The 23,978-nt window shown below is 41.2% G+C and overlaps 1 protein-coding gene and 2 non-coding genes across 3 annotated transcripts in view; all 3 read right to left on the bottom strand.

Annotated features, from left to right (window-relative positions):
- Positions 1-23,978, bottom strand: part of swap70a (switching B cell complex subunit SWAP70a) — a 61,048-nt gene that overhangs the window by 11,893 nt on the left and 25,177 nt on the right. The gene's annotated exons all lie outside the window — the stretch shown is intronic.
- On the bottom strand, positions 5,856-6,020 carry LOC130928399 (U1 spliceosomal RNA). Its single transcript, XR_009066681.1, has one exon. It is a non-coding gene; the product is annotated as a U1 spliceosomal RNA (small nuclear RNA).
- Positions 11,164-11,328, bottom strand: LOC130928344 (U1 spliceosomal RNA). Its single transcript, XR_009066658.1, has one exon. It is a non-coding gene; the product is annotated as a U1 spliceosomal RNA (small nuclear RNA).

Raw genomic sequence — 23,978 nt, forward strand, 5'->3', positions numbered from 1 at the left:
ACACACGTTTGCATGACTTTTCATTTCGTGGTAATGCTAAGAAATTGCTAATGTCAGTGTTAATGGTGCATATTTAACCACGGCTAATAACTTGATATTTGCTAGGTTATGCATGAAAAGATAAAATTCAAAAATGAGCTCCAAGTTCTCTCCAGTTGAGGTTTACCTACAGGCAGTCCCTGATTTACGAACAAGTTCCGTTCCTTTGTTGGCACCGTAGCTCCGGTGTTCTGCCAAAATCTACATCGGTAAAACATCTACTTCAGTCGAATTTGACACCCAAAGTACTACCGTGCGCGCTCAACTTTGTTGTTTAGATGCATACAGGCAGAACGTACTAAAAAAATGCCTTAAGAAAATACTTAAATGTAGTTATATTAAATAGGGACAGTTTAAATACGCTACGTGACTAATGTGGTCAACTGCTTGAAAGCCAACACAAAAAAACAATAGTTAAAAGTATGAGAGGGTAATACAGGCAAAAAGTACTTTTGGGGCCATGAAAAGGTACTAAACTCGATAAAAACAAAAACAGTGAGTACTCGCCGATTTGCGAATGCTTGCGCAAGCCCGCTAAGCATTGTGTAGGACACAGGTGTCAAACCGGTCCTCAAAGGGCCGCAGTGGGTACTGGATTTCATTCCAGCCAAACAAGATGAGTACCTTTTCACCAATCTGGTGTTTTACAAGTGTAATCAGTTGATTGCAGTCAGGTGCTGCTTATTCTAGCGGAAACCTCATTGGTTGAACTGTCTGTGCTGGATCTGTTGGGACAAAGACCAGGACCCACTGCGGCCCTTTGTGGAATCTGTTTGACACCCGTGGTGTAGGACGTTTCGCCACGTAGTAAGTAAGGAATTGCCCAACACAGGATTTCCACATAAGTCGGCATTAACCCTTTAAGTACCTCAAAACACTCTCTAAAAAAATATCCAAAAACAGATTATAGGTCAATGTACTGTCCTCGCCAAGATTTTGGAGCCAAGTTCTAGCTAGACAGTGAGCTAAGTTCGATGACAGATTTCCGTGTGGTTTGCTGACTTTATTCAGCTGCTCATGACATCAACACTTACAGAATGAAATTAAAATTAAATCAGTCTCATCTTCAATAACAGCAATTCAAATATGCGTTTACAAGTAGCTGCTGATACAGCAATAACAAATGATTAGCATGTATCAGCATCCGCACATCATCAAAAACAACATAACAATCCCACCCCAAGTATTCGACCGTAATTGAAAACTCATAATAAGCAGTACAAAAGGGGTTATATACAGCCGTCGCCTGTGGGTGCTTCACAAGCAACAAATGTGTGCGCAGGTTGTCACTTTTGTCACTCGGCTGCTGCGTGTGCGGGGTGAGCTGGCGCATCTGTACATACGCTCGCTTCCTGTTCTATGCTTCCTGCGCCAAAATAAAAGCATGCATCACAAAAAGTCAACATCCAAAAAAAAAAAAAAAGAAGCAGACGTCATAAAGTCGAAATCGGTAAGTCATGTCGGTTGTAACCTGGGGTCTACCTGTATTTCATTCCAAACACATTTTAACCCTTTCAGTGTCATTTAAGTGTCCAATCTTTTAGCTGTTTTTATTTTTCGTCTCTGAATTTCAATCTCTCACTAGTAAACATCCACTCCATTTTAACGAGGAGGGTGACGGTGAATACGTTCATTCGCTGCCAGCGCTTCCAGTTCAGATGGAGTGGAGGTTTAAGCGCTGTCAATGGCAGCCAACAGATTTAAAGCAACACTTGGTGACTTTTTAGTTTTAGTACATTTTAGCAACGCTATTGGACAAAAGCTGTGCTTTGCCTTAAGAAAGACTGCGTTTACCATGAGAACCAGCGCACACCCGCATAGTGTCGTAAAATCACGATGGTCACCTGCAGCTGGATAAAACATGTTTTCAGCAGCTGTGTGAAGGATGAAAAGTAATAAGGTAATGAATCCGTGTGGTCCACCCCACCCGAACTCATTGCTCTGTAATTCCTGGTAGCAGCCCTTTATTTTTTCTCCTCAGACAAAGCTTTTTCTCTCTTGTTGCTCTGCCATCTTTGCAGAAAGCATGCAAAGTGTTAGCATCGACTTCCGTATTTATAATGAATGGGGAAAGGGGAAAGTCAGTTAATTAGTAACGGTGAAAGTGATACAGGCCCCTTCAAGATCTAAGAGGTGGCATTCAACTAGTTGTCAGTTGACATATCATCAAAAATGTTACGAAAATATTTTATTAACTTTGAAAAGTTACCTAGTGTTGCTTTAATGAATGTATGAAGTAATTGTGAGCTGTTCTAAATATTTTAAATAAAGCTTTCACACGGTTGAAATGGCACTCTTTTTTTCAAATGTTGATTTTGTTCTTAAATTTTAGATGATTGTATTTTGTTGTGATTTTTTTTAAAAATGCATATACTTTGTAATAGTAAACATTACTTTTCATTGAGTTATTCTTAATTTATCATTCATATTGAATTACATTCTTAATGTTTTCTCACATGCCTCAAATATGGCTCTGATAACCCACCTTTAAGAGAATCAAGTGTGACATGGATGAGATTTTTTTTAAGGTTCATATGTCTCGGATATATCTCATATAAGTCTCAGGTTTATCTCATTCCATTCTCTTGAATTCCACTACAAAGAAACCAAGACATGATTGAGACAATTTTGAGAACTCTTATATTTCTTTTACTTCTCAAATATTGCTCAAATCTGGTTTTCTCGAATCCATCTCCTTTGTCTCAATGACGTCTTTGCTCATTTAGACTCATTCCTTGCTCCTAAGGGTACCCTTAGGACAGTACTTCTCAAATAGTGGGGCGCGCCCCCCCGGGGGGCGCAGAGCGATGCCGTGTGACCTCGGGGAACATGCTTTTTTTTTTTTTTTTTTTGCCGTACTAGAATAAAGTGTACTTGCACATCCACTCAGTGGGTGGCAGTGGCGCTCTCATTTTCAAAGTGCGCGCAGTATTTTTGAAGTAAGCAAGAGCACTCAGCACACGGAAGAGACTCACGAAGAGCTGGAGAGCTGTGCGCCGTTTTCGAAAGCCGTTTTCCGGCCGGACTCACACAGCGACCCACTGTCTTCTCCGGTTCTCACGTGTCCGCCCAAGAAGTGCCATTTTCGGCTTGGGATTGTCACGACGACCGCCCTCACCTACAGTTCTCACTCGCCCGCCGAGAGTGCGCTTTTTTCAGGCTTGGCTTTGACATTTAATACAGTGGTAGACGAGGAAAGACCACTGTTTACTGTGTCTAAAAATGATTATAGCGGACAGCCGGAAGCCAAATCAATTAAGACGCCACTTAAAGACATTAGACCCCAATCTCATTGATAAACCGCTTGGTTGTTTTTCAGCGAAAACGTGCCGAATATTGCCAACAATCGTCCCGCTTTGTCAGTGTTACATCAGTAAACCAGTGAGCACTGTTAGCATGCTCAGTGCAAAAATAACCCCACATCATTGCAAACTGGAGGTGATACTGGGAGCAGCGAAAATAAAAACTGTCCTTCTGTCCAAAGACACTTTTTTTTTTCTTCTATTCAGTTTTGTTTTTTCGGTCAAATTTTTTGGCATATTGTCCTCATGAGTTTCTAATGTTTCTAATCAATTTGAATTTGTTATTATTTACTGATTTTATTTTTCAGTATCAAATGGTCAAAAATGTACCTTGAGTGTATTTTTAAAGTTTGGATGTGACTTTTTTTTTTAATTCAGGCAAATTGATGCGTGTTAAGTCTTTTCTGTTACAAACAAAACAATGTTAATAAAGTTATACTTTATAAGTTCATCTCTGTTATTTTGTCTAATAGAAAAAAAAAGGATACAATGTGAGGCAGAGGCATACTTATATTAATAATATTATAGACAATTGATACTATTTACAGTGGCGGCAGAGTTTGGGGGGGGCGCGAAACATTTATGTCTTCCTTGGGGGGGGGGTGTAGCAGAAAATAATTGAGAAGCACTGCCTTAGGAGCACAAATGCAGAAACAAATGAGCAGAGAATGAGATGAATTTGAGATGCTCAAATTCGTCTCACAAGACGAGATTAAGCAACAGATGAGCAACAAATTTTTGCTATGGGCTGCTACATGTGGATATGGCCTCACTCTCCCTCCTGAAGCGTTTCTTTCTCACCAGGCAGCTGTACCTTGTTAAAATAAACGATGAGTGACAAGGGAGCTGCTCTGAAGTGTCCAGACAACTACCTTTCAAAGGCCGCCGCCTCGTTTAGCTTTACAGACCCCAATCACGTGACGTCACAACTCCGCCCCCCTGACTGGTGCCGCCATATTGTCCGTCAGCTCATCGTGTTTACATATTACCGCTACGTACATTCCTCCTATTACTGCGTGTTTTTCTGCTTGTCTAAGGAATCACCGCCTAGTAAACAAACCCAAAAACCTTCCTGACTATCGTTAACATTGATTAATCCAAATGGTGAAGGGATGTGTGGCCATTGGTTGTAGTAACAGAGAAGATAAACGGTCATTTTAGTAGTTGCTGTGTGCCCATTTGTAAAAGGGGTCATCTCAAAAGCAGCACGGTTTGTTTATCTCGGTCCATGATGCGTTTGTGTCGACAGCCATTAGACCGCGGCGAAAACATCAATATGATGCCAACACAATCGCAGACATCATCAGACGGAGACTACGAAGCTCGTTGCCACATTCGTGCAGCAAGAAGTTAAGCGGAACAACAGGTGTTGTGCCGAAAAATAGCCGCCCTGCGTGAAATGTCCCCCCTGATGGGAGCGCCCACACGGAAACGACTTTCTTGTACCGTGAATATGTGTTATTTTACCCTGCTTGAACTAATGTATACCTGTGTGATTGTCATTGGGATATGGTCGTGAAAACCTGTAGACTAATACATTTCTGTTCAAAGATGGTTATGTGGCCCAGTCCACGATTTGTTACTAAAATACATTACTAATATTTTGTGTAATTTAATTATTTAAAATTGATCTTACAGTCGTAAATCTATTACTGTAATGCGTCCATGAAAACATTTGATGTTTTCACATCAATAAAGCGTTATAAATCAGCACTCCCGGCAGGGGGAACATTTCACGCGGGGCAGCTATTTTTCGGCATACACCGGACCAAATTTCATTTTACAATCGTGACAACGGTGACGCTCAGCTGAACAAATGTCTGTTTATATTCGGGCCGGTGCCGATTTTGGGAACCCGACTCCTCATCGTGACATAAACTGGAGTATGATTGGAAATTTTGTGGTCTCTGGACGAGCTCTGACGCACGGGACCGGACTGGACGGGAGGAAACATCGGTTTGGGCATCAAATATGGATCTGGCGACTGGATCGACCGAAGCTTTTCCAAATAACGGCTTTTATGCAACTCATCCAATGAGTTTACAGCGTCTGAAAGCACCGGGGCTTTCATAATTTGCAAGTTAATCCACATTTACAAACTACGATCATTGACAATACGACACAATGACGGACAATATGGCGGCACAATACCGCGATCACGTGATTGTGTGACGTTGGTGATTGGGGTCTATAAACATTAGCTGCAGTCGCTATGGCAACTCGTTGTGTTGTGTCCTGTGCTGGTCTAAAGCAGCATGAGTTGATTTGAGAGGACTCCCTCAATGAAAAATTTAATAAAGAATTATATTTTGGGGACAAAAAAGGGAAAAATCATCAAAAATCTGTCATATGTATCTCTTTCCAATACTAAATCTGTCAACATGAACATACCAACCAAACATTATTTTAAACTTATTTTATGTGAATTATTAAGGGGTGGGGACATCACCACTTCCCTCAAAACACAAGGGAGCTCTGTAAATTTGTAAATTATAAATTACTTCACCAATGCATCAGGGGAGAGCGCGAACGCAGTCCCCCACTACCAGAAATTATGCAGTCGAGATTCCCGCATTTGGGGAATTCGTCAACTTCAGCAAAGCCTGGAGTGCAATGGCTAAGCCTCAGTCAAGAAGAACCACCATCTTGACCATGGTATCTTCCCTGCCAGGTAAGTATGAGTTCTACAGCGCTGCAGCTCCAAAGTCTTTAGCCCGCAGGCCATCTTCACTCATTTGCTCATTTGCTACTGACTTACAAAATAGCCAAAAACACACACAATGGGCAAAGCAATACTACAGTCAACCGGTGAATGTACAACTTTTCGTCATTACATCAAGAGATTGATCTTTAAATGAGGTTTAAGATATGTAAAAATAATCCCATCATGCATTGCTGCTCTTCCAAATGCTCAACTGAGACAGTTGCTCATTTGTTGTCAATGTGCATGCGCTACTGAAAGCTCAAGCTGCTTTTCAAATGAACAACTTATTCAAAGATGGAACCCCATCCCCCATCTCACTTCCTTTGATTCATTGTTTGGTCAGGAATGCACACTGCTGATGACTTCTATAGACCCTACTCACCAACGTCACAGAATGACGTATCGCTGTATCCGGCCGCCATATTGTCCGTCTCTGTTTAGCCCTGTTCTCAATGGTTTCAATTAGTCGTTCAGTTTATAGAGCAATTCATAGAAGACCCGGTGCTTTCAGACGCTGTAAACTCATTGGATGCGTTGCATAAAAGGCGTTATGTGGAAAAGCTTCAGTACATCCATTCGCCAGATCCATATTTGATGCCTAAATCGATATTTTTAGACCCGCTGTTTTCGCCCTCTCTGCCTGACATCTGCTACCCTGATATCTACAACTATCTTGTCCACACAAAATCAGCCTATTCTCACAAAAGTTTGAAAAACTTTAAGAGCAGCACTCTAAGCAACATTACCCTGTGTGATTTCTAAAATGGCGACAATCATAAAAAAAAAAAAAAAGTTGACTGCGATGGCCGACGCTTCAAGGATAGGTGGATATTGGACTATTTCTTCAATAAAACACACAACAACTGTGTCTGCCTCGTTTGCAAAGAGACAGTCTCTGTTTTCAAAAAGTTCGATGTGACGCGATAATGATATTACCGAACAAGACACGCTGACATGTACGACAACATTACAGGGAAGATACGCAGCGAGAAATTATAGCAACTTGAAGCTAGTTTATTTTTTCACAGCAGCAGTATTTCGCAAGAGTCCGAGTGTCGAAAGAGAAAGCCACAAAGACGAGACTGTTGAAATTATTAATTAAAAATAATAATAAAGCAAATGTGACACACAGAAGGGCTTGCTAAAATTTGTTTAAATATATTGTTCTATATAAATCAGCCAAGGTAGCCCCCCGCATTTTTACCACACCAAATCTGGCCCCCTTTGCAAAAAGTTTGGACACACCTGTTTAACTGATGATCCGTAGACGAGGCCAGCTTCTTTCACTTGGTACCAGCTAAGCCTGAACGATATATCGTTTAAACATCGCCATCGCGATGTGTGCGTGCGCGATAGTCCCATCGCAAGGACGCGCGATAGTTTTTATTTTTTTTAATCCACATAAGCCCTGCTTTCTGCTCTGTGCAGAGCCTCACACGCTCTTTGAACCTCACAGTCACTGCAGCACTTGCTTATTAAAGTTAACGATGCTGGTATCTTTGATCTTGCCAAAGAAGCGGACATCACAGCGCAGCAGCTGTCAATCATCGTTAAACTTGTAAAACCGTTTCTGCAAGGAAGCCGCTTTGGAATTAATGTGTGTGCGTGTGTGGAGACGTTTGAGACATAGAAATTAAATGCCAGAAGTGATCATGAGGAATTTGTAATTTCTACATGTCCAACAAGAGTCACAGCTAAGGTAGATAAACAGAAGTATTTAATAAAGCCAAGCATTTTTCGACTACAGTACTTTATTGTTGTTCAAAAATGATTTGGTTTAACAGTTATGTTTAAAACTGATCATAATATAAAATAACATTTGAAGTGCTTAAAATAATTTATTAATATATATATACATATATATATATATATATATATATATACAGTATATATTTTTATTTTAAATCATACTTTGGGGAAAAGGTGAGAAGAAATACATGCCTTATATGTATCTCTTTCCAATGCTAAATCTGAATAAATACATTGAGCACACACACACAAAAAAAATAAAAATTTGGGGCGCGGGGTCCGCAACTTCGCGGTTTTTCACTTATCACGGCGGGTTCTGGTCCCCATTAACCGCGAAAAACAAGGGATCACTGTACACTGGTCATTGAGAGTCATCCAAAGTCTTTCCAAACAGCTATTCAAATCATCTAATAAAAATTTCTTTAAAAAAAAGATATCTTTTTTTTTAATATCGCATTATAATATCACAAACCCCAAAAAAATCGCAGCAATAGTTTTTTCCAATATCGTTCAGGCCTAGTACCAGCTAAATATTATTCAAAATGTAATGATGGTGGAAGAAATAAGCATCTTGAATTTGAAACTGTATGTTGTCGGCGATTAGCCTCGCAATGATCTTAATTGTGGTTGTCAGCCCCAAACCCTCTAAATATATATTAAATGCATCTTACCAGATATAAAATGACTACTACATAATCTGTGGTAATCGTTTGGAGCCCAGTTTTCTCGTCGAATTGCAGCAGTCCATCTCGCTCTCCTCTACGGGTCTCTCGGAATACGGTAGAACTTCAAGTCTCTCCGTCTATCTTTTCTGTTATTGCAACCAACCGCCACACATGCCTTCACCATTTTGATTATCAATGTTAACGAGCAGAAAAACACGCCATAATAGGAGGAATTTACGTAGCGGTAATGCATCAACACGACGAGTAGAAGGACAATATGGTGCGGAGGCGTGGTTGTGATGTCATGTGAGTAGGGTCTATTGTGTGCAGAACCTGACTACACTCATATAGATTGGCGGTAGGGCAGCGTAGGGTCGGTTGCCAACGGGCTTACACTCACAAGGGATTCACACGGTTACTGGGTTCTGGATCACAGTGCTGATTGGTTTACACTCTACCCCCCCCCAATCACTTAGCCAATAGTCTCCCCCACCCCCACTTCCCTTCTTTCCCTCATCAACAGGCCCCCCCACATGGTGTCAACCGGAAATACATCTAGCTGATGATAGCACCAACATATTTAGGGCCCGAGCACCAACAGGTGCGAAGGCCCTATTGTTCTGCAAAGGATTATTATTATTCTTTCTTCACGGCAAATGAAAATGGCCCATTTGGAGGTCTTAACATGCTCAAAAACTCACCAAAATTTGCACAAACATGCTGATTCGCGAAAATATCGATAATTTGACAACGTTGTGAAAAAATGTCAAAAAATGGCGCAGTGGCGCCCCCTGGAATTTTTTAAAAAAGGCCTCTCCATTTAGGTTTTTTCAACGTAGAGCGATGAAATTTGGGGAGTCGATACCTTGGGCCAAAATGCTTCAAAAAGTCTCTTGCACCCATATTCCAAACACAACAGGAAATCGAGTATTTTGGATTGAATATTGAAAAACAGGCCATTTTTGTCGGAAACCAGAGTGCACGTTTGAGACCATTGCGCCGAGGCAGTTAGTTGGATCCTCCTCAAAATTGGTGAGACTCTTCATGAGACATATGAGATGTTATCAAAATGGTGAGTTTTCATTCACGGGCCTGACCTGGGCGGAGTACCAAAGTCGGGTTTATTTGGGGATTTAGGGTTAGGGTTTAGGGTTAGGGCTTCTTCAGGGCAAATGAAAATGGCCAATTTGAAGTTCTGAACATACTCGAAATCTCACTAAAATTTGCACATATCAAAATGGTGAGTTTTCATTCACAGGCTGACCCGTGCGGGGCGTTTTTTTTGTGTTAGGGTTAGCGTTTAGGGTTAGGTTCACACTCAGCTACTTCTTCTGTGGGAGAAAAAAATACTATGTACTTTTCAATTACATATATTAGGGATAAAACTACTTGTTCTGTGGGAGAAGAAAATACTATGTACTTTTCAATGAAATATATTAGGGATAAATTGGTTCATCTGATGACAGCAGTGAAGAACTGCTTTGACTCATTAAGGCTGTTGCTTCACACACTGCTACTTCATCTGTAGGAGAAAAAAAGATACGATGTATTTTTCATCGTGCCAAAGTCGATGGGGTGCCAAAGTCAGACATTTTTTTGACAAAACACCAAATTCAGAAAATGACTAATAACTCACCCATACAACGTTCAATCTTTTTCATATTTGGCATGTACGTGATGTATCCCAGCCTGAACTCAACTTCATTGAAATATCACCCATTAGGCCTAGCGCCCCCTGCTGGGAACAGGAAATGGCCTTTTTTACAAGACCGACTCCTCCTCGAAGGGAAAAAAAACCTAATGACCCCCCCCAAAAAATAACCGAAAACAAATTAGAGAAATCAACACAGGACTCCCGAGGGCCCGATGAGTCCTGCTTGCAAGGCTAGTTATTATTCTTTTTTCATGGCAAATGAAAATGGCCAATTCGGAGGTCTTAACATGCTCAAAAACTCACCAAAATTTGCACAAACATGCGGCTTTGCGAAAATTTAGATAATTTGGCAATGTTGTGAAAAAATGTCAAAAAATGGCGCAGTGGCGCCCCCTGGAATTTTTAAAAAAGGCCTCTCCATTCAGGTTTTGCAACGTAAAGCGATGAAATTTGAGTAGTTGATACCTTGTGGAAAAATGCTTTAAAAAGTCTCTTGCACCCATATTCCAAACCCATCAAGAAATCCGATATTTTGGATTGAATATTGAAAAACATGCCATCTTTGTCGAAAACCATGGTGCACGTTTGAGACCATTGCACCGAGGCAGTTACTTGGATCCTCCTCAAAATTGTTGAGACTCTTCATGAGATATATAAGATGTTAAGTTATCAAAATGGTGAGTTTTCATTCATGGGCTTGACCTGGGCGGAGTACCAAAGTCGGGTTCAGGGTTAGGGCTTCTTTCTTCAGGGCAAATGAAAATGGCCAATTTGAAGCTCTGAACATGCTTAAAGACTCAACAAAATTTGCACAAATCAAAATGGTGAGTTTTCATTCATGGGCCTGACCTGTGCAGGGTACCAAATTGGGCGTGTTTTACTGTTTAGGGTTAATGCTTCTTCATGGCAAATAAAAATGGCCGAATTAGTTATGATTACATATTTTTATTTATTTTATTTTTATATATTTTATATTAAGGGGGTGGGGGGTCAGTCCGCATTACCCTCAAAAATTAAGGGAGCTCTGTACATTTCATTTCACCAGTGCATCAGGGGATAGCGCGAACGCAGTCCCCCACTACCAGAAACTTTGCAGACGAGATTCCCACATTTGAGGAATTCGTTAACTTCAGCAAAGCCTGGAGTGCCATGGCTAAGCCTCAGTCAAGAAGAACAACCATCTTGACCATTGTATCTTTCCTGCCAGGTAAGTATGACTTACACTTCTTCTTCTTCTTCCGTTGATTTCCGGCAGACTCGATGCCTATTGGCACATTGCTGCCTTACCCAATGTGGCCAGATCACGTAATGACCTCTATGTCCATCTCAGCCCGGAGGCAACGAAAAAGTCCGCCAAAGCTCTTATCGTTCCATCCTGTCCCACAACAGATCGTTCACAGTCACAGTGCCATGCGGCAACAGCCCTCTTTTTCCAAAAAGCTCCCGTCGCTGCTTACACTCAGCTGCAGCTCCAGAGTCTTTAGCCCACAGGCCATCTTCAGTCATTTGCTCATTTGCTACTGACTTACAAAATAGCCATAAACACACACAATGGGCAAGGCAATGCTACAGTCAACCAGTGAATGTACAACTTTTCGTCATTACATCAAGAGATTGATCTTTAAAAGGGGTTTAAGATATGTGAAAATAATCCCATCATGCATTGCTGCTCTTCGAAATGCTCAACTGAGACAGTTGCTCATTTGTTGTCAATGTGCATGCGCTACTGAAAGCTCAAGATGCTTTTCAAACGAACGACTTATTCAAAGATGGAACCCCATCCCCCATCTCACTTCCTTTGATTCATTGTTTGGTCAGGAATGCACACTGCTGCTGACTTCTATTGCTGTGCAGAACTTGACTACACTCATATAATGAAACTTTGGAGAGTGTAAAAGCCGTATCTCCTTGTACCGGGTACAGAGGAGGTGCTCCCTGGTGTCATTCCGCGCAACCCTCCGGGCCGGGGGGTGGGTCGGGGGTTTCGCGGCAGGCCCTGCCATTCCTGCACCCTTTTTAACGCACAACACACTTCATACTCCATGGGAGAGCTGCAGCAACGGGCGGTAGGACGGGCGGCTGGGCAGAAATTCCATGCAGCGGTCCCACTGCCCCAAGCCAAGCTCTCTTATTTTAATGCATACATTGCACTACCTTCCCCACACAATCCCATCACGGTGCTGGTAATGGCTGCCAGCCGGGAACCTGGCAGCCACAGTAATAGGGTGGTAGGTGGGTCCCACACATTTTCTCTATGACGTGGCTACCGGGGCATGGCCTCGCCTCTGGATGGGCTGCTCGCTACGGGAGTGGGGGGAGGTCGGGGCTCCGATCTCGCGTCGCCTAGCGGCGGCTCCTCAGTGCTCTCCTGCCTCCGCCTTACCCTCGCTTCTCTCCCTGGGTATCCGCCCTGCGCTCTGTCGCGGGTCGCTGGCTAGACGACTGTGTATCGGCTGGATGTTGCCTGCTCTGGCGAGGGACCCTGCCCTGGGCTTGTTGGGCCACTGGGGGTCCCGTGGCGTGCTGTGCCGGTTGGGGGGCTGTGGCGGCGGCTCGTGGGCTGGGTGGGCGGACAGGGGTGGGGGTGGGCGTGGGGTTGGTGGTGCATCCCCTCTTCCCATCCCTAAAGGCTGGTTGATGGGAGCGTGGGTGGCCTGGGGGACCACCCTGGATCCCGGGTGGGGTGACAATGGCTCCTTTGCTGGGCTGCAGGAGGAGGGATGGGCTGCGCTGCCCCCCCCACCCCGCCCTCCCTCCCCGGGCTGGCTGGGTGGGGGCTGTCGCCCTGGGTTGGCGCCCGCGCGGCGTTTCCGCTCGCCTGCTTGGCTGTTGCGTGTTTGGTTGGGCTCACGTGCAGCTGGTTGCGATTGAGCGCGCTCGGGTGGGGGGTCCCGGTGCCTGGATTGGCGGTGGGGCAGCGTAGGGTAGGTTGCCAACGGGTTTACACTCACAAGGGATTCACACGATTACTGGGTTTTGGATCACAGTGCTGATTGGTGTACACTCTACCCCTCCCAATCACTTAGCCTTTAGTCTCCTCCACCCCCACTCCCCTTCTTTCCCTGGTCAACAGCCCCCCCCCCCCCCCACATGGTGTCAACTGGAAATACATCTAGCTGATGATAACTGAAGGAAAAAGGTACCGTCATTGCAAACAAAATATAATTGTTTGCATTAGTCTAACACATATATAGTCTAACACATACATATGGTACAGGCACCGTCTAACTGTTTGCATTACTCTAACACACGTAATATAATTTATCAGGAAATAGTAGCATTTTCATATTTACAGTAGGACTACACTACTAATATAAAATAAATAGCACACCATAGTTTAATGAGAAGAAATAGAAGAGATACACAATGCCGTCTTATCACAAGATTGACGCACCAACTCTTGCAATCAGCTCTCCCAGCAAACTCCAAGGACAAAGCGCTTTGTCCTAAAACAAGTACAACCAGCCCGGACAGCAAAGTTGATAGCGGGCATCCCAATCCGCGCATGAACCTAAGCCGCCCAAAACCGGCCACAGAGGGGAAGACCCAAAAGCAACGCCCGGACACACCTTCGGACACACCTTTGACACGGCCCGCTTTAGCAAAGACTTTAAAAAGACTGGACACTGAGATAACAGATTTTTGCTGCCCGGAAACATGTAGCCTTGTTTTGGATCCAGAATTGTCCCCCCGTCGTCTGTTTTTGCCTTGTTTTTACCATTGTCGACGAATAAATTGTCAACCTGTTTTCGGTGAGTGTTCTTCAAGCTTTTGAAACATGGAGTCAGTATAAAGGGTTAAAATAAGAGGACACGCGGAATTCTGCCTTCCCGGTCGGCGCGCGCGGAGGCAGCGTCGGCTGAGCGGCACTTGTTTTGGCCGGTGCTGTCCCCGGCCCCGTCTGGGCCGGGGGGGCGAATTTCAACAGTTGGTGACCCTGACGTGATGGTTTGACGACGTGATAGACCCAGACGACGGAGGGGATGGACGAGCGGCTGTGGAAGAGTCAACTGAAGCCCTTTTTAAAGGTAAAAAGACAATTGGTCAAAATTCGAGGCGGGTGAAAGTTGACTTGAAGCGACCTTCAACCATTTTGTGTTTTGTCCAACGGTGAATGTTGCATTCTGTCATATGGGGAATTAGTTTGGTAACAGTAGTCTTCACACTAGAGGGGTAGTATTATAGATTTGTGCATGAAGTACAACATCCATTGCGTAGTTTAGGCTGGGCGAAGAAAAAAAATCATCAAAAAAAAAAAAAAAAAAAGTACAATAAAAGGACACGTTTGGATTAGGAAGCGTGGTGTCCCTCGGATTCCGATTAAATTGCGAGAGACAACAATTGAAAAGGGGTTGTGAGTCGCCCCCTCCCAACCCACCCCCCGCGCTTCCCAACTGCAGGTTGGGAAACAGCGCTTCCCTTCCCTCCCGCATGCTGTTTGGCGTCTGGGCGACACAATCACCGGATTGTTGTTGTTTCCCGATTTGATTTGGTGGGACACACGTAATATATACATGCGCATATATGCATGCATATATAAATATATTGGGGCTGTCAGTTAATCACGTTAAAATATTGGACGCAATTGGCGCGCGTGCCCCGCTCAAACAGATTAAAATGACAGCACAGTGCAATGTCGCCTTGTTACTTGTGTTTGTTGGGAGTTTTGTCGCCCTCTGCTGGCGCTTGGGTGCGACTGATTTAAGGGGCTTCAGCACCCATGAGCCTTGTGTAATTATGGACAACAATGGCGGGCTACTAGTTTGTGTTTCGATTGAAAATTTGAATGAAAATGAAAGCATTCAGAGGGGTTTTAATATAAAAGCTCAATAACTTGTACTAAAATTTATCTTTTAAGAACTGCAAGTCTTTCTAGCCATGGATCGCTTTAACAGAATGTTAATAATAATGCCATCTTGTTGACTTATTGTTATAATAAACAAATACAGTACTTATGTACCGTATGGTGAATGTATACATCCATCTTGTCTTATCTTTCCATTCCAACAATAATTTACAGAAAATTCTGGCATATTTTATAGATGGTTTCTAGTGCGATTAAATACGATTAATTAATTGGAAGCTGTAATTAACTCGATTAACATTTTTAATCGTTTGACAGCCCTAAAATATATATGCCATGGGATATGAATGGGCATGTATATGGAATTGTAGATTAGTGTGCGAGTACCCCCCGAGTGTTAGTCGGATTGCGAGGGATCGGCAGTTGCAAGCTCATTGTGACTGTTGGTTTCCGATCTGACGCGGGGGCTGTTGCCCGCAGTATGTGTATGCATATATGTGTATGTGATTGATTGCGCATACATATTTATATGGATAGACATATACTTGTCCAAAGGAAGTGAATTGACTGGCGAGGCAGCGTCAGGCCGGGTCAAATTCACCGGGACTGGAACGTGGCGGTTCCCTACCTCGCGTCTGACGAGGCGGAGGATTGTGAGCTGGGTGGAGGAACCCTAGGGAGTAGTCCCTCCTTAAAAGATAGGTGCAAGACCCGTCGGGAGGGCACACTATGGCGTCTTGAGCCACCTTTTGTGGCTCAGGACGGCCCCAGATACAACCGACAAAACACGATAGGTTAAGGCCGCTGTTGGAGTGACGCCCAACAGCAGAGAGGGCCTCGAAAGAATTTGCTGTGGTAGCAAAAACATGGCCATGAGTACATTCGCCCAGCAGAAAATATAGGTTAGGGACCCGGGATGGATGGCTGTACAAATGCACTAAAATTGACCATGACAAGAAAAGTGACAATTAAAATGGGGAAGCCGGGGTGGACTGCAAGTGTTGTTGTTTCAATGTTAAGTTGCTATGGTGTCGTGTAGTCTCTTGTTATAGTAAGTGGACGTTTTGTTTTGCTTAGTGTTGTTCGAAATGAAGCCGAAAAAATAGGAAGTGCCCCTGTTAACGTTCTGGGAGACAGCCGTTGGCATGACGCCTGGAGTTGGGCAATCTGATTAGAAAAGAACACTGTGTTCAAGATAAGGAGTGCGGGCCGTCGGTGGCCCCTATTTGCAACATGGGGTCCTCGACGGCATCCGCTGGGTTTTTGCCAAAATTGATTATAAGGGGAGGCTAGAATGGAAGCTGGGAATTTTCCAGTCCCTGTTTAACTATTTAAGATCAAATTGAGAGCCAAAGAGGGAACACATGTAAAAAAAAAAAAAAAAAACAATTTTTAATCAGTAGATCTGATTAGAAAAGGAACACAGTGTTCAAAATGAGGTGCGCGAGCCGATGGGCGGGAGGCCCCTCTTGCTTTTGTGCTGGCCAGGCAAAGCAAGGAGGGCTGGCAACATTCAAACACCAACATTCAAGCACATTTTACTATTGGTGATATCAAATTGACAGACTAATGAAAAAAAGGAATATTAAAATAGAACTCAAGATGAAAAGCTAATAAAGTGAAAAAGAGGCAGCATTAGCGGAAAATGAACCCGTGAGCTTGATTGAATATGATAGCATGCTTTAAAATTACAAAAGCCAAATAAATTGCTTAAAAACAATGAAACTGGTTTCATTCGGCGGGGCTGGCGTGTCAACGTCGGTTTGATCACCCGGTATCGACAATTCCAGCTCCGGCCAGAAACCCAGTACCAAAAAGAATAGCAATAGTTTTGTAAGCCTGGCCCAAAGACTGAGATGGGTTCGTGAAAAAATCTAACATAAATGATAGCTTGAAAAAATTTCTGAGCATGGCGAAAAACTGATTATTCCTTTCAATGCATGTTGAGAAACTGAGAAGGCTGAAGTCCCTGGATGTTTGGTAAAGTTATGGATTAAAAAAGCTTTTTCTAACAGATGTTTTTAACTCACAAAAGAATGTAGAGAAACAAAAGAATATTAAATTGATGCGTTCAACCACAAACTTACAATTATTAGAATAACAGACATGCGAACAGAACAAGCAAAGAACACCTTAAAGTTAATAACGGGGAATTGATAACATGGCTCGCTTCTAGTATAACGAATAGCTTGAAATTTAATTTCTTTCTTTCTTTTTTTTTTTTTTTTTTTTTTAAAACCTGTCCTGTTCAGCTGTTTGACACAGAGAATGGAAGTCTAAGTGCCCGGATTCTGAACAGTTTTAATGTTTCACATTGAGAGTCTGACATACTCCCATTGTGATCATTCAAAATACCTTTTTATTATGACAAAGCAGTGAACAGGAAGGGATTATGGGGGGACAGAAGAAAAGAAATACAAGAGAAGGAAAAGAAACACATACACAAACAACAACTAGAAATACATTGAACATCTAAACTAGTTACTAATATGCTGGTGCTATCGTCAGCGAGATGTATTTCCGGTTTACACCATGTGGGGGCCTATTGGCCAGTGAAAGAGGAGAATGGGGATGGGGGTGTCTATAAGCTAAGTGATTGAAAGGGGTAGAGTGTACACAAATCAGTTCTGTGATCTAGAACCCAGTAATCGTGTGAATCTGTTATGAGTGTAAGCCCGTTGGCGACCAACCCTACGCCGCCGCATCGCCAATCCCGGCACCGGGACCCCCAACCTTGAAATTTAATTTCATTTTTAGGGGATTCGAGCATGATGAATATGGGGAAAGTGGCACTTTTGGATCACATGTCGATAGAATTGGCGGTCGTGAATTCATTTGTGATCCAAAGAACAACAGTATATCTTTATCGATTTAAGTTCTGAGATAAGAAGACAATTATAATTGACCTAATTTTTGCTGTTCTGAAAATATAGTAGGAAATAAGTGGCCAACTTTGTCGAGACAAGGCCACGACCAAATTTAATTGACAAATTACTAAATACGGAGCGATTATAAAACCTGTAATAAGGTAATATAAGAATTGTAAATATTTGAGCTAATTGACAATCGTAACACCCCCTTAAAGTAACTAGAACATCTTTGCAAAAAAAAAAAAAAAAAAAAACATCGGAGATAACGTTCCCAGAATGAGATAAATTGTTAGTCTTATTAGTCTTTTTTTTTTTTTTTTAAATTTTAACTTGGATATTTGCTTTTCATTGTTGACCTTTGAAGGAAATAATTTCATTTAATATATTTTGTTTTTCTTTTGCACTTTCATAAAACTGATTTTTGATTTATTTTGTAGTTCCGTTTAATTTGGAGTCTATAAAAGCTAATTTAGGTTTGAGAGGCCTTGCCTAAAGGGTTAAAGTTTAGGTGAGAGCAAGTTTTAAAGTGGGTCATCTCAAGCCCAAGTCTCTGGTTGTTTTGGTAAAACAATAGATAAGATAGTCCTTCCCTAGCCACCATTGACTCCCGAAAGAATGCGGAGGGAGAATCTCCTTCATGTGTTAATTTTAATATACGGGACAATGTAAAAGTAAAAAAAAAAAAAAAAAAAAACTGGTTGGCTTGCATTTATTCTATTGATCCTATTCACTGGTTTGTTATTTTGCAATTATTTTCTGGGGACCTAATTGTTTCACAAAAGGGGAGAACGATACATATTTTGAATGACATAAGGAACAAAGTAAAAGGCATCAATTTCCAAGACATAAATATTTTAACTATTGCTAAGTGGCTTTGTTTTGGATCTGAATTGGACATGAGGGGTTTGTAAACTGGAAATAATAAGACATATAAATGTTTTTGTGTTGACTGTTGCATTGATAACCATTGAACAGTTTAAACTTGTAGTAGACAACCACACACCGTAGTAATGAATGTATAACTCCCATCTTTCAACAAAATGATTCCTTGTGACTAGGGGTTGTTGACGATCAATATTATTTATTAAGCTTATTGGTAAAAAAAGAAGAGTTAGAATCTCAAATAATGGTATTTAGACCACCATAGGGGATAGTTTTTGATTTTGTCTAGATAATTGGGGTATCACACAAGGTAATGTAAATTGGGAATGATAACATATACTGGGTATTCATAATGCACTTTGAGTAGTAGCTATGAGTGATATAGCCATGCTTACAATTGCAATTGTGGGCATGGCTAGAGGGGGTTAAGTGGGTCAAGATAACACCAACATGATTACTGAAAGTTAATATGGATGCGGACAACTGTAAATTTTTATTGACTTGTACAGTCTGTTCAACTCTAAACATACAGTTCTTAGGCCCAACAAACAGTAAATTATTATAAACATAATACTATTCATAATCTCATTTAGACATAAGGAGTTTGACACATTGCTTTAATAACACAACACATTTTAGGAGCATACAGAGGCCATTACAACGATCTAAAGGTTTTCCCTGACCACATTGTTTCCCAAAAGATTTCAAGGTTTAAGGATAATGATCTGCCACATCACATGTTGGAGTTTTGAGACGGGTGCTGTTGGGACGTTTCAGGTGGTAAGGTTACAAATAGGCACAGTTATGATAAGTAAGTATGACAAATCAGCTATTCCTAAGTTTATCCTTATTTCTATTTATCGATCCCCTGAAACACCAGATGTGTATGTTGACAGGATGGGAAGACATTCACTCTGAACGCTAGCTGAGCTGGAGCTGGGTGTGACATGCGGAGCCATCGCACCGGTTGCGCGGGTGGGAGAAGGGATCGCCAATGGTTGGAGGATCAAAGGTTTGATTCCAGACCCCATCTATTCTCTCAGGGCTGCGACATGCGGATACCGCACGAGCCGTGAGCTGGTGGTTGTGTGAGAACAGGTGCTCTCAAAATAATGGTTCATCGCCCAGGGACAGCCGTCACGACTGTCCCCACGGTTATATACTCACCCCAGCTGACAATGCTGTGTTTCGTCGAGGTGAATGTTTTCCGGTCTTTTTGAGTTTGAGAGAGTGTTTAAATGTTAGCGATATTACCCTGCCTCAGACGTCTCGACAAGCATGAGGCAAAAAACTAAAACGTGATTACGTGATATATTTTAAATACACCACATAGTCCCAGATGTATTTGATTAAGATTCTTTACTTTTATTTTATTTTCACTTTCTAATGATTAACCTTCCTGTAGGCATCACATTACATTCTAGACACTTTAAACTCGTGGTGATCTACACATAGGCTAAGTCGTTCTATGCTTTAATTAGTGAGTGTTTTAAAGGATGTGGGCGGCTCTGTATTCTTTTGAGTTGAACAGATTACAGCTACACTGGGATCCACTCGGGGGGGCAACCATGACGGATCTGGACTGGGAGAAAATAAGGACCCTTTCCCATTCCCATTTGACCCATTTCCTAGGAAGCGACAACTGATCATGGAAATAAATAGGTTTAGTGTCATGGTCCCTGTCGCTATAGTGCTTTTGTTTATTTGTTCTTTTTATATTATTTTTCACTAAAAGGTTTGGATTTTCTTTCCTTTGTCCCTTTTATTGAATTCACATGCGGATGTTGCTGTTAGAAATGTGGTGTGGAAAGGTGCCCCTGACGTTGTTGGTAAGTGGTGGGAATACACATTGTTTATGTAGTAGGGTTTTATTTTTTCCCTCACTTTTTTTTCGATCTTTTGCAGTCACATTTGGGTTTTGTAATTCCTCGACACATGTCATATAAGTTCACTGGGTTGTTTTATATTTCCACAATCACCATAGATTCATTTTTGTTCTTGGGATTTTTGTTCAAAGACTACTATTTTTTCGTTAGGTTCTAAATCATAGTACTCGGTAGATCTGTGCCATTTTTAAGTCCCAGTTTTTTATTCTTTAGCCTTTAGCCATTTTTTTTCATTTGGGGTGGAGAATATAGCTTTTATTATTTTTATATATATTTTTTTGATTAGGATATTTATTCGTTTTTTGGTGAATGGGGCGGAATAAAGTTTTTCTTTAATTGGGGAGGAATAAAGTTTGCCTACAGGCGTCTGTGTCCATCATTTTCAACAACTGGTAAGGGGTGAAGACGTTTATTTCGAGTTTCGAGTTCATTGTGTCCAAGTTTTTCTGTATTGCAACATTCCGCTTTTGTACAGTACCGTTTTTTTCACCATTCTCTAGTCAATGGGGGAATGTCTTTTGCTTTGCTATGTTTGTAGATGTAGTAGTTTGTCAGTGCTGTTCTTTTTCTAACTTTAAAAGCTGTTCTGAGATGTTTGACACGCTGTTGCATTCCTTTTTCTTCAGGGCTGCGCACAGTTCCCTCTTACTACAGGTGGTGGTTGACCCTAACGTTACGGAAGTTGAAAAGGGGGGCACTTAAATTTTAATTTACTGGACCAAAATTTAACTCAGTACGGTTCTCACTTTTCCTGATTTAAAGGATTTTATTCAATGGACCAAATTTAGCTTAGTGTGTCTCTCATTTTTCCTAACTAAAGATTAACTTTATTTTTTATGGGGCCAAATTTAACTGAATGTATATCTCATTTTTCCTAGCGACAGGACTAACTTGATTGGTAGCCCATCTAATTGATCATGAAAAAATCGGTCTCAATGCACCTGTACAAAGAGGGCACTGTGAGCTGATGCCTATAGCCACGGGACCAAAAACAACCAAGGATTAACCCTTTGAGGCGGTATCATATTGTTTTTACCATTGTTGACGAATAAATTGTCAACCTGTTTTCGGTGAGTGTTCTTCAAGGTTTTGAAACATGGAGTCAGTACAAAGGGTTAAAATAAGAGGACACGCGGAGTTCTGCCTTCCCGGTCGGCGCGCGCGGAGGCAGCGTCGGCTGAGCGGCACTTGTTTTGGCCGGTGCTGTCCCCGGGTGCGTCTGGGCCGGGGGGGCGAATTTCAACATAACACCAACATATTAATAGTAGTGTAGGCGTTCAATGTATTTCTTGTTGTTACCTTTCTTTTCTTTCCTTTTCTTGTGTTTCTTTTTTTCTGTCCCCCCATAACACGTCCTGTATGGAGGACCAGGAGTGCAAAAGTTCAATAAATAAATACCCAATTAAATACATAATTAAAAGTGTCATTAAAATGCTTTTATTTCAATATTTATTTATTTCAATATTTATTTCAATTTTTATTTATTTATTTCAATTTATATTTATTTATTTCGATTATTTATTTATTTCAATTTATATTTATCTATTTCAATTTTTATTTATTTATTTCGATTTATATTTATTTCAATTTTTAATTATTTATTTCAATTTATATTTATTTATTTCAATTCATATTTATTTCAATTTTTATTTATTTCAATTTTTATTCTTTTATTTCAACTTTTATTTATTTCAATTTTTATTTATTTATTTCATTTTATATTTATTTCAAAATGTATTTCAATTCTTATTTATTTATTTATTTCAATTTTTTAAAATTTATTTCAACATTTATTTATTTCACTTTTTATTTATTTCATTCTTGCACTCTTGTTCCCCGTGTGGCCGCATGAAATAATTTTATCTGTCATTGGCTCATCAAACTCGGTGGGCGGGCGTGAACTAGGCGGGGTTTGAGTTGATCGAGTAATAAGCGATTGCTTCGTCCTATTTCTTCCCAACATGGCGGCATTATCTGAGATTTTGCATGAGCTCTCTTGGGACATGTTAGATTTCTCAGAACAAATTGAAGCAGGACATTTGGACCCTGAGTACGTGTCCTACAAAACAGAGCAATTAATTAACGTTATTGGCATTATCTCGGCTCTGTCAGATCAAGATGTTGATCGAAGAGTTTTCGATAGTTTAGAACTGCGGTAAAGCCAGCCTCCACTCGTAAAAACGAAGTCAAACCAGCCGCCCCTCATTTGGATTATTGTTTGCATTATGTGCATTACGGTAATGCAATGCGCTGGCTTCAGAATGCAATGACGTGGCTTCAGGGCGCAAGTCCCTTTATTAAATATATGGGGAAAAAAACGGTGACCTATTCGATAACGGGTCCACTTCAGAGAGACACTGGAGCACCCCTAGACCCAAACTAAATCATTATCATGTAAAAATGATGTCGGAGTTCAGAGTAAAACTACTTAGAAAACTGCTAGTTATTTCTGTCACTAAGCCCTATTTCAAAACTTGATAAAAAATAAAATAAAATAAAATCTGGTAAATATCCAAGGACCGTTCCACTTCTGAGTTATACTAGAGTTTCCCGTATGCAGACATCAGCCCGTTTAAAGGCGCTGGCCCGCGCGATGTAGAAGCCACAGACTGGACTCCACCATGGGCTGCTGGTGGAGTTCTCAGAGTGTCCTCGATTAAATTTGCTGCTTCTCTGAGCAGCTCTGGGCACATTTGGGACATATGTATGTTTTGCTTGGACAACACGCGAAATGCGTCAAAGCCTACTACCGCTACACTGACCACGCTACTAATCTCCGTCGTCTTTGTGATTTTGAGGGAGCAATTATTTTTCAGATTATACGGATCTACACTGCCACCTTATGTATCGGGTGTACATAAAAATCAATCTATTATCTGAGATCAACTAGTTAAGACTTGCTTTGCTGAGCAACCAATCAGATGTTAGAAACTATGACGAGCTAACGTGACAGATAAAATTATTTCATGGTTGTACCTCCAGAGGAACAAGAGTGCAAGAATGAAATAAATAAAAAGTGAAATAAATAAAAGTTGAAATAAATAAATATAAATTGAAATAAATAAATAAAAATTGAAAGAAAGAAATAAATATAATTTGAAATAAATATAAACTGAAATAAATAATTAAAAATTGAAATAAAAGCATTTTAATGACACTTTTAATTATTTATTTAATTGTGTATTTATTTATTGAATTTTTGCACTCCTGGTCCTCCATAGTCCTGTTAGCTGCTTTGTCATAATAAATGAGGTATGTTGAATGATCACAATGGGAGTATGTCATACTCTCAATGTGAAACATTAAAACTGTTCCGACCAACCGGACACTTAGACTGACACTAGAACGGGACAGGTTTTTAAATAAATAAATAAATAATTATAAAAAAAATTAAGCAGCATGAGTTGATTTGAGAGGACTCAC

This window comes from Corythoichthys intestinalis, chromosome 1 (genome assembly GCF_030265065.1).
Source record: "Corythoichthys intestinalis isolate RoL2023-P3 chromosome 1, ASM3026506v1, whole genome shotgun sequence".
NCBI classification, from domain to species: Eukaryota; Metazoa; Chordata; class Actinopteri; order Syngnathiformes; family Syngnathidae; genus Corythoichthys; species Corythoichthys intestinalis.